General features: G+C 48.5%; 1 long non-coding RNA gene across 5 annotated transcripts in view; it reads left to right on the top strand.

Moving 5' to 3' along the window:
• The first annotated feature begins 8,836 nt into the window (after positions 1–8,836).
• LOC147350425 (uncharacterized) overlaps positions 8,837–11,378 on the top strand; it is a 217,361-nt gene continuing 214,819 nt past the window's right edge. For 2 of the 5 annotated variants that reach the window (XR_015148840.1, XR_015148838.1), the window contains exon 1: positions 8,846–9,558. This is a non-coding gene — a long non-coding RNA (uncharacterized LOC147350425). Of the gene's footprint in view, positions 9,559–11,378 lie in introns of all 5 variants that reach the window. The other 3 variants (XR_015148839.1, XR_015148836.1, XR_015148837.1) reach the window with 3 other exon arrangements.

An 11,378-nucleotide genomic window follows, 5' to 3' on the forward strand; every position in this document is an offset into this window, starting at 1 on the left:
TAAAGAAAGCTGAGCGCTGAAGAATTGATGCTTTTGAACTGTGGTGTTGGAGAAGACTCTTGAGAGTCCCTTGGACTGCAAGGAGATCCAACCAGTCCATTCTGAAGGAGACCAGTCCTGGGATTTCTTTGGAAGGACTGATTTTGAAGCTGAAACTCCAATACTTTGGCCACCTCATGCGAAGAGTTGACTCACTGGAAAAGACCTTGATGCTGGGAGGGATTGGGGGCAGGAGGAGAAGGGGACAACAGAGGATGAGATGGCTGGATGGCATCACAGACTCGATGGACATGAGTTTGGGTAAACTCCAGGAGTTGGTGATGGACAGGGAGGCCTGGCGTGCTGCGATTCACGGGTCGCAAAGAGTTGGACACAACTGAGCAACTGAACTGAACTGAAGTAACTTTAAAGCCAGGCTTGGATACAGCCTCATGAGCCTGAAGTTTACGCCACTTTTTTCTTTAACTATTTTTTTGGGTCATTCCATTTTGGCATATTTAGCTTGGTTCTGAGCTCCTTTTGCTGGTCTCCAGGTTGTCATGCTGAGTCTGTCTGAAGAGTCACTTGCCATTTTTTCTCATCATAGAACTTTTAAGGCCCTGATGAGAATCACCTTTTGTTAAAAAGATGTCTTCCTTGGTCCTCATCCCTACTTCACCCCGCCTCACCTCTTGCCTCTCACCAGGAATCATTTGCCTCCTTATAAAAGTCTCTCCTCTCTGACTTCTGAGATGAAATGTGCATGCCTAGAGGGAGAAAAGCTTGTCATCAAAGAAGGGTGGGCAACTGCTGAGGTCCACAAAGAGGGTCAGTAAAAGTGGCTGTCTTTTTTCTCTGCAGATAACCTGCAACTCACTGAGGCAGGAGCAACCTCCACAAAGGACTTGGGATGTAAACAATGGCCTCTTTATTATTGAATCTAAGAGCTCAATAGGAGCCTCAGACTGAGACAGGAGAAGAGTTGGCTGGTGAATCCTTCCAAAGCACTGCATTGCTATGTGCCTTGCAGAATTCTGGACTTTCTGAATGGGCTGGATGGGTTAGCTGCTGTGAAATGAGGTCAAATATTGGTGATCAGTATTGGGTCTTTAGTCCCTTCTCACATTTGTGAATGTGTGCCTTGGTGTGATTCCATGCAATCTCCTGCCAGGTTGACCATTCCCTCAGCAGAGCATCTGGCTTCCTGCTGAAGACAAGCTGGGGGTAGTGTTTTCTCCCACTAGAAGGTTCCACTCAGAACAGAACCTATCTCAGTTCTGTTGTTCTGGAGCCAAAGTTGCCATCTGGCTTGAGGTTGCCAGACAAAGCCACCTCCCTATCCAATAGCTCTCCTCTGGCTTCTTCTACACTGAGTCTTCTGGTCCCTTCCATGGCCTGGCATGCACCTGCCCTTGTTCTCAATCACATCTTGGCTATCTGATGCCCCCCGCCCTGAGAGACAATGTGGGACAGGATCTGTGACTGTGCCAATCACTATGTAAAGGCTTCATTTGTCCTATCGATTAGTAGTCTATTATTGAGGACCACTAATACCAAACACAGCACTAGGCATTTTACAAGTAACAATTCATAACAGCCTTTTGAAGTTGGTATTTGAGGTTTAAAGAAGTTTCAGGTACAAGCATATTTCTACCTGACTCCAAATCTATAATTTGTTCAACTGGGTCACCATCTTATTCTATCTGCACAGTGATTCTGCTGCTGCTGCTAAGTCACTTCAGTTGTGTCCAACTCCTAGCGACCCCATAGATGGCAGCCCACCAGGCTCCGCCATCCCTGGGATTCTCCAGGCAAGAACACTGGAGTGGGTTGCCATTTCCTTCTCCAATGCATGAAGGTGAAAAGTGAAAGTGAAGTCACTCAGTCGTGTCCAACTCTTCACGGCCCCATGGACTGCAGCCTACCAGGCTCCTCTGCCCATGGGATTTTCCAGGCAAGAATACTGGAGTGGGTGCCACTGCCTTCTCCATAGTGATTCTATGAGGTACTTATTACTATCTATCTTTCTCCTACATCACTAAGCATGGTACTATTTCTGAATCTCAAGTGGACTGCCTGAGTTGAAAATCAGGAACTTAGGTTTTAACTCTACACCTATCTATTTTTTCTTCCTCCTCCTTTGTCTCTCTTTCAAACAATAAAAGTGCTAAAGACACAGCAGAAGATAGGATTGGCAGAGTTGTCGACTGAATGTGGCGGTACTGCTTCCTCTTTTGCCCTCTAAGATCGGAGGGACACAAAGTGTTCTGGGGCCATCGGCCTAGATATTGCATCTGGGAGTGGGAATCTTTGGGCACAAATGAGACATATAAAAAGTCATGAAGCTGTAGATACTCTAAGGTCACTTTCTTCCATTCACATGGCATTTTTTGAACCATTTCACAAAAATAAAATAGGTCTTCCTAGATTCATGTCATCACTAGTGACGTGGACAGTCTTTAAAGGTCTGGGATTTCTCAGGTCTCTCTGTCTTGCTTTGAAAAGATCCCACCTTGCAGTCCTGCTTCTGATGTCCCCCACTCCCTATAGCTAGAACCTCCACAACCTCCTCAGGTGTCCCATAAATTGCAGACCCAGGCATGACCAGGGCAAAGAGGTGTTGACTATTTCAAGGTCCCCCAGCCTGAGGCTCAGCATCATTGCTTAGTTGTTGATTGGACCTACGTCTTGAATTTCAGTGTTGTTACTGAGCCAGAATCCTCACTATGGGTCATAGGAGTCACGCCAGGCTTCAGCTTTATCCATATCCCCCAATTCCTGTTGTGGTCTTATGACTCATACCCTCATCCCTTTCTAGGGCTGAGCCCTGGTGGTTCTTTTAGGACCTTCTTCTAAGAAATGGGAGGATATAATTAACATGTATTCAACCACAAGTCTGTACAGGGACTTTTAACAGATGTTACTTCATTTTATCTTCATAGAAGTCTTAGCAATTGGCACAGCAGGACTGAATAACTGGCTCAAGATTACACATGTCCAGATCTTCCCGTTACCAGAGGTCTGTGCTTTCTACCACAACATGGAGATAACCCTGGTTTTGCTCTTTTTGGTAAAGCAGCCCTAAACACTGAATTCAAAGGTTACTTTACAGGCAAAAGTATCCCCTAGGGTTCAAGCAGCCATGATATCTTTAAAGACAGTTTTAGTGAAATGTAATTTACATGCTGGGGCTTTCCTGATGGCTCAGCGGTAAAGAATCTGCCTGCAATGCAGGAGCCACAGGAGACCTGGGTTCGATCCCTAGGTCAGGAAGATCTCCTGAAGGAGGAAATGGCAACCCACTCTAGTATTCTTGCCTGAAAAATCCCAGAGATCCCGATGAGGATCTTGGCGGGCTACAGTCCCTGGGGTTTCAAAGAGTTGGACATGACTGAGCACACACACACACAATTTATATGCCATAAAATTTATCCATTTAGAGTATACAATGCAATGATTTTAGTATATTTTACAGAGCTGTGAATTATCACCATAATCTGAAAATATTTTGAATCACTCCAATAAGTAACCCTACACCCATGTATAGTCACTTCCAATTACCCCACCCTCTGCCCGAGGTAACCACTAATCTTTCTCCATATATAGATGTGTTTATTCTGGACATTTCATACAAATGGAATTGAAAGTAGTCATTTATGCCTGGTTTTCTCTCACTTAGCACTGTATTTTCTACGTTCATCCAAGTTGTATGTACCAGAATCCCATTCCTTTTTTATTGCTGAATAATGTTCCATTGCATGGGTATATCACATGACTTTATCATTCTTCACTTGGATTGCTTCTACTTTGAGCTATTGTGAATAATGCTGTTCTGAACATTAAGTGTGAGTGTTTGTGTAGACATGTGTTTTCATCCTGGGTGTATGCCTACGAGTAGACTTGCTGGGTCGTATGGTAACTATGTTTGACGTTTTGAGAAGCTGTCATACTCTTTTCAAGTGGCTGCACCGTTTGACATTCCTGCTCGTATAAGGATGCTAGCCATGGGTTTTTAAAAAGTCATTTTGATAATGTTTCTTCATCCACGGCAAGGGGCTAATAATGTCTACCCCACCTCGTTCTGGTGAGGCCTGAAGAACATCATATATAAAGAGGGACTCTCTCAGGCTCTGGGGTAGAGGAGGTATCACCCAAGGGAGGCATTTGATTCCCAGCAAAGGGGACACACAGCTCATGGGCCACAGCCACGAGAAACTTTGTATGTTCAGGGCTTTCTTCAGCTTCATTTTTTTCTCTGGCTAAAGATGCCTTAATGAAATCTCCTATCATAGCAAGAAATGGAGACACCTCAGTCACCTGAGAAGTGTTGATTGTGGGGGCCCACCCAGACTGGACCCAGATTGTCAGGACCTGAGGTGGCTCACAGGCCAGTTTCCTTCCCTAATGTCATTGGGCAGCTGGGCTTCTTTGGTCTTTCTCTGTCACTGAGGCTCTGAATGAGCCCCAGGGGTGTGGCCTGAGTGGGTTCTCGGGTTACAGTGAGCTTGCTGTTGGTTTTATTCATTGGTAACAATTTAGAAGTGAGTTCTAGAGCTCTCAACTGTCTGGGGATGCCATGCATCTTCACACTTGATCTGCCATCACCAGGCCTGGAGACCCACACCCACCAGAACGGAAACCTGGGTGGGCACCGAAGCTTGTTATCTGCTGGGGCTGGGTGGGGGGCCAGCAAGAGTCAGGTCTGGTAGTTGGACTTCCTACCCATGGACCCAAGATTTAACAACGAAGGCATGAAAACATCGTGTGGCACAGAGTTTGAGTAGTGTTGCAACTTGGCAAGATGCGTATTTCATTCCCAGCAGTGCCGCTCAGCCAGACGACCCAGCACCAAATGTGAGCCTCTCCCCATCTGAGCAGACTCTCTCTCAACTCTTGTCTTTATTCCTTTAAATTCTTCTATGGCAGCTGCTCCCTGGCCCCCAGACTCTTGCTCTGAGTTGGCCCCAGGGTTCTCCTTTTATTGTAGCATGTGTGGAATATGGCTTATAAGAAGCCCCAGTTGTATTTCTTCAGACACTGACATGATGCTATTATCATGTCTGACTTAGAGGCCAGAACTGTCCTTCTAAGGACTGGAGATCATCTCTGCACAGAGGCTTTCTAACAGGCTGACAGCTGGGAAGATTGGAGGCCTCAGGAGACCGGCACCATGTCCAATATTCCTCATCATTCATCCGTCAAAGCCTGTGAAAGCTACGCTAATTAAATCAGCACATAATGAGAGGATACTGGGGTCTTCCCAGGCCTGTAGAAGCATCTACTTCCTAGTGGCGTGATCAATGATATTAACACAGTTGATGGAGACACAGGGGGAGACTGACTTGCAAGGGAACTCAGAAAAGGGGTCACCTGCAGAGGAATGGGCCACGCGGTTCCCCTGAACAGAGAGGAGAGAGAGAGAGCCTCAGAACTGGGAAATCAACATCTCAGACAGGGTGCTGTGAGCACTTCAGACACTGGGAAGGGACCACTCCATTCTCCCCCAACCTCTCCCTTTGCTATCAACACACTGGCAGCCTGGCTCATCCCCAGGCCACCTGTGATGATACCTGGATTAAGTCACCATCACTGAGGAAGATCACTGAGGATACAAGAGAAGACGGATTGTAGAGCTGCAAGGACAGCGCCTAGCCTTTGGACTCTTGGGTCTCCTGGTGAGCCGGCTGCCGGCATCCTGCCCTGGCCATGCCCTACACCGTGGCAGGCTGCCTTTCCAGTGCCACCCGTAACCTTGGAGGCTAGCCAGGAGATGACGAGCTGACAGGCAGGCCAGCGTCAAGTGGGGTGAACAAGGAAGGCTGTCCCGGGCATTCGGGGTTTTGATATTTAAGCCTAGAGAGATGTCTTGCCTGTGCCTCAACTACTCTCAGTCACTTCCATATTGTTTGTTATTGACTCATGCCAACAGCTCCCTGAGTCTCACATCACTGTCCTTAGTCTGTAGGTGAAGGGACTGAGATTCAGAAATGTGAAGTCGCTCTCCATGGTCACGCTGCTGGGCAGAATAAGGACTCCCGCTTTACTTTGCATGGAGGCCCCAGTTGAAGGCCTGGAGGTATCTGAACCCCTAGCCCTGGTGCCTCCTCCCCGTTGCCCTGACCTCCCCAGTCTAAGCCCTGCCCAGGGGTTGTGCAGCTGCGGCCCTACTGGGGGAGAGGGGATTTCCACTCGTGCCCAGGCTATTCGCTGAGCACTCTGCTGGCTGGTTCCTGCTTTGTTGGGACAAGAGTGGCTGCAGGCTTTGTTCTCAGGGGCCTTAGAACGGGCGGGGCCTCTGTGAGGAGAGGTCACAGCAGCTACTCTGGTGTCAGGGCAAGGCATTCCTTTGTGAAGGCATCAGCTTCCCTGGGAAGGAAATGCACACTGGAAAGGCTCACTGCCAATAAATCCTCATCAGCACGAGGCGGAAGAAAGACCATTTCCACGCAGATGTCCATGGGGGAAGGGAGGAAGGCAGACATCCTGTCCGGGAGGGAAGCACGGATTGTGGTCACACGCCCCGCGGGCCTTCAGCTTGGTTCTGAAACCCAGGATTAATCCTTCTGCAGAGCCCCACCCCGGCTCTCATCTTCATCATCAAAAGACCCAGTGACATGGTTTCTGGTTGGGGTCTCTGACACTGAGAGGCCTCAGTGTATCCAAGGACGTGGGGCCTGGCCCTTCCTTTGCTCTCACACCTGGCCAGGGCACCACCAGTCCAGTGCGGGCCCCGAACTTCTATGAAAAAATGTCATCAGCTGATCTGCTGAGCTTGACTTGATGAAGTGTAAGTCTCTGCTCTACCTCAGGCCTTCCTTCCACAATCCTGGATCATCACACATCTTTTCCACTCAAGCTCAGGGTCACCATCCAAAACAGTTCATAAACAGTGAAAATCTAGTAATCTAAATCAAAGCTCTATTCACTCATACATTTCAAATCTCTGCCCCTGCCTGCCCCCTGCAACTCTGCACACACACACACACACACACACACGTTCCTTCCTGGCAAGGCTTGGTCTTGGATGCCTGCAGCAGGGAGGATCGCTTCCTTGTTCCACCTCCTGTCTTACTGCTGTTCTTTTGGCTCTTTCAGGGTATAGCCTGGGGGAAAGGGGAGGGGGGTCTCTGAGAAAACGTGCCTAGAGTCCAAACGATGAGGTTATGATCTGGAGTCAGGACACTCTGGGACTATTCCAAATGTGGGATGTTTTGTGGGTTTTGGGGGGATCGCCCATTTGCAGTGACTCACAATGGGCAATGCCTTCTCCAGCATGCTTCCCCCCACTTCCTGGTTCCAGAAGCCCGTCCCTCCTTTGGCAACCCCTCCTCCCTTCCTGCCTTCTCAGGCTGATGCCGCTGCTAGGGCCCCTCAGAAACAGACACCACCCTACCTTCCAAAGCTTTCCCTCTGGCTCAGCCACCTTCCATTTATAAGCCAGGAATAAGTTTCTACCTCCCTAATTCCCAGAGATGTGAATCAAGCTCCCCTCTAGAAAGATTTCCTTGAGGACCTCCTCACTTGCCTCCTCACTCACCTCTCCCCCAACACCCCTAGACAGCTGTCTCTAAAGAAATCCTTTCAACCAGCCTCTTCTGTGTCCTGAACTCCAAACCGGTTCTCCAGCATTCACCCATCATCACCTCCAGGCTACGGATAAGAAAAGGCTCTGTGCCAGGTGACCCAACACCTGGCTCTAGAGGGTGGAGTCTGAACATCTATTGTTCTCAGTCTGGGGGCCTCAGGCAACACCGAGAAACAGGAAGAGTCTTGTCTAACAACTGGTTAGACAAGAAACACCCAGGGAGACCATCACCACAATGTCAGCTTTCATGACCCTTCTGAAGGCTGGCAAGTTGGCAGTGCCCTCTCACCGGTGGAATTCCCAGGCCCCATCCTCAGCTTATCTTTGCTTCCTGGATGGATGTCGGTCTCCATGAGAGCCTAGCATTTCCAATTTTGACCTCACTGTGGGAGAAGAGGTGAAGTGGGGCTGAAATGCTTCCACATCTAACCCAAGCTGCCCTGGCCAGAGAACTGGTCAAGGAAAGACAGCAGGGAAAGGGGCGGGACACAGCCACCAGATAAATGAAGAGGGAGCGTAGCCACTGGGATGTGATCAAGACCAACTGGAACCAAGGTGGCTTTGAGAATAGTCTGGTCATTATAGCTTCATTGTAATACTGAAAAATCACTCCCTGTTACATCATGACAGTTTCGAGGCAGACCCTGAAAGGCCAAAAAGTGGGCAGTGGCCCAATTCCTGGGAAATTCCCATCCTATCTGAAATAGTAGGAATATGCCTCCCACTTGTTAGCAGTATGAAATCACTCAGCCCATAAAATCCAGGAAACCTATTCCCTGGGGTTGCTCTTACTTTCTGATATGCTCTGTATTCTGCCTACAGAGTATGCCTCCAAATAAACTCAATTTCATTTTTCTTTGGCTCGCTCTTGAAATATTTCCTAGCCAAAGCCAAGGACCCTCAGATGGCTGACTGTCCTAGAGACTCCTGCAGATCCCAGGACGTGACATTCCCCTCTCCTGTGACACCGGTCAGCACCTCAATCTGAGGGATGTGAAATCTGGAGGGAGGTCGGGCTGTGTCTTTGCTCTCGAGTTCAGGGCTGGCATTAGTTTTGACTGAACAACTATCTGGCGGACCTTGACAAACACCTTAAGGGCTTCACCTGAGGAATGAAGCTGGGACTCGTGTCTGAGGGCTCATCCAGCCACAGAGTCAAAGTCAAAGTAAGCACAAGTGGGAAAATGTGGCTTGCTGCCTGGTTGCTCCCGTGTGTCGTGGGCCCAAAGTGTGTTGGTGCCTCCATGAGCTGGAAAGCTATCTCTCGGCAGACCTGATGGTGTCTGTCTCCAGATTGCTCCTCCTCTGGCATTCCCCATCCCAGAACCACAATCCAGGGGAGCCCCAACTTCTCCCCACTCACCCAGGATGAGTCCGACAAAGTCCCAAGGACTCTGCCTCCAAAATTGATCTTGAATCAGCTCATCCTCTCTTCTGCTTAGCCCAGAAAGACTTACCTTATCTCTCACCTCGAGTCTTCATCTTTCTGACCGTTGGCTTAAACCTTTGTCACCGGACCCCAACGTCGGTTGAGTCAGTCTCCAACAAGGGTTTTCCTGCCTGGTGTTCTTCAAGCCAATTAACGGGACCAAATTTGGTTCAGGAGCCAAGGAAAGCTTTCTTTTTTGGACAGAAACAGCTCCCAGCGGGCTCTAAAGCATACCCAGCCATGCACCTGAGGCTCCCGGCTCCCCGTGTTCCCCACGTGCTCCTGGACAGGCTGTGGGAGGGGCTACTGTGTAGGGATCTCCTGGCGGAGGGGGCGGAGTTCCCTGCGGCTGGAGACCGGTGCTCTGCTGAGGCTCCAGGCAGCGTCTCTGCACACAGCGGCCACCACCATCCTAGACTGAGTGTGGTGAGCAGTGCTTCTCCAAACGGCCTGGAGCTGAGACGTCAGTACTAGGGGCTCTGGCCCCCGGTGCTTGGGGCAAAGCGTCTACAGGCAGCCCTCTGTGAACAAGTGAAAGGGACTGAACACAAAGGACTAAAGAAAGGTAAGAATGCATTTCATTGCCCAGTTTCTATTTTTGTTTCCGGGGAATGGTTAATGGGCTTTGTGGGTGATAAATCCATTCTCTGTCTTTTGTTCTGCTTCTCATTTTTGAGGGGTGCTGAGCGGCTGCAGGACAGTGGTCTGTCTTATAACTGCTTCTGGCTGAGTTCTGGCATCCTCATAACCTTGAGTAAGAGGAACAGAACTTCTTCCATGCTGCCTTTAGACATGCTTGATCATCACCAGGCCTTGGCCCTAAACATTCGTATCCCTGAGTAACCACCATTTGTCTGACCTTTTGGAGATGAAGGACACCAGACAATTTAAGAAACATGGCCCAAATGTCAGCACATGATCAGAGAATGGATAGTTGCTATGGGGCCCAAGAAAGGTAGAAACCAAGTAATTCTGGAGGGACCTGTTTTACCCTGCTCCACGTTTCAAGGTTAGCCTGGTGGGCTTCTGTTAGCCAAGTTGCCTTTTCCAGTAGCCTGTCTGCACTTTCTCCAGTCAGGCCACTTGCACTGACATAAAAGTAAATTGGCCAACTGGTCAGAGCACAGACCCTTCCCTATGCTAACATAATCCCATGACGTAACCCTAGCTAACATAATCTAGAGCCATTTGGTTATCTAGGACCATATTGGCCAGTGAGAAAACAAATTTTTATATGGAATTTAAAGGTTTGGGCTGCTTCACATGTCAAGATTGTTTTTTCCCCTAATATTTTGAAGTTGAGGTCAGTCTTAGTGGCCACTGTGGCTGCCACCTTTTTTAGGGTGATGGTGTTATAGGTAGTTCCCTTAGCCAGGGTCACTAGTACCCCAATAAGTGCAGTGATTCCTGAGATTAGTAATATTGTGGCTTTTTTTTGGAGTGTCACGGCTTCTTCCTTTGGGTAGTGGTTTGACCGAAAACTCCAATTAAGTTTGAACCTGGTCCCACAGTTCTCATGGTGATACCACCCCTCACCTTGGTACTGTCTAAACATTGGATGCCCAGCCCCTTGTTGAGTCTGGGGGCTTAGCCAAGAACACATATACTCTTTGTAAGCACAGTGACCCTCTGCCCTTGGCTTGAGTCCTTGAAGTGGCAGTGCTTTGGTTTTTCACCTGGGTATCTATCTAAGGACCCATCGGGGCACCCAGGTACCAGACTCAACTGGTTGTTTTCCCTCATTGGATCACCTGATTCACATATTGTTGATGCTGTTTATCCATAAGTATCACAAGTGAGACCAGCTGAGACTTCAACTTGTTTACAGTTTCTCTCCGGCTGGGAAGAAGATGATATTTAGTCCTTCCCCCTCGGTTATTGGGTTTCCTCTTAAAAGTGTCTGATGGTCCTTTCCTGTTTCCAGATCAAACAATCAGTGACTTTCCATCCATCTTGAGCATCTCTGGTCACATTGTAGAAGAAATGTGTTTGCCCTGAGGCAACAGTGGGGTGAGCATTGTAATGCCCAAGATGGAGAGAGTATAAAGGAAGTATAGGGCCCTCAGCTTTGTCCCAGGCATACGGTGGTGGTGGTTACCGTGGTATCTTGTGGGCTGCTGGTTTTGTGGGATTTTAGGTACCCTCCGTTTCCAGACGGAAGGGATGTAGGGTCAGGTCAGCAGGGGCAGGCAGCACCCGGTTACCTATTTTGTGAGAACTTTCATGGTTTCTCTTTCCTGAAGGGCATACTTGAGTTGTTCCATTTTAAGGGAGTTAAAATATCCCTTTTCTTGGGCTTAGGGAATGAGCCCATAGTACATGAGTTCAAATGCAACTTTAATTTATCCTTTTGGGCAATCTTAAGAAGCAACTTAATCCAGTTTT

The sequence above is a fragment of the Bos grunniens genome, chromosome 20 (assembly GCF_055505025.1).
Source record: "Bos grunniens cultivar Pamir isolate PY7600 chromosome 20, Bosgru_T2T1.0, whole genome shotgun sequence".
Taxonomy (NCBI): domain Eukaryota; kingdom Metazoa; phylum Chordata; class Mammalia; order Artiodactyla; family Bovidae; genus Bos; species Bos grunniens.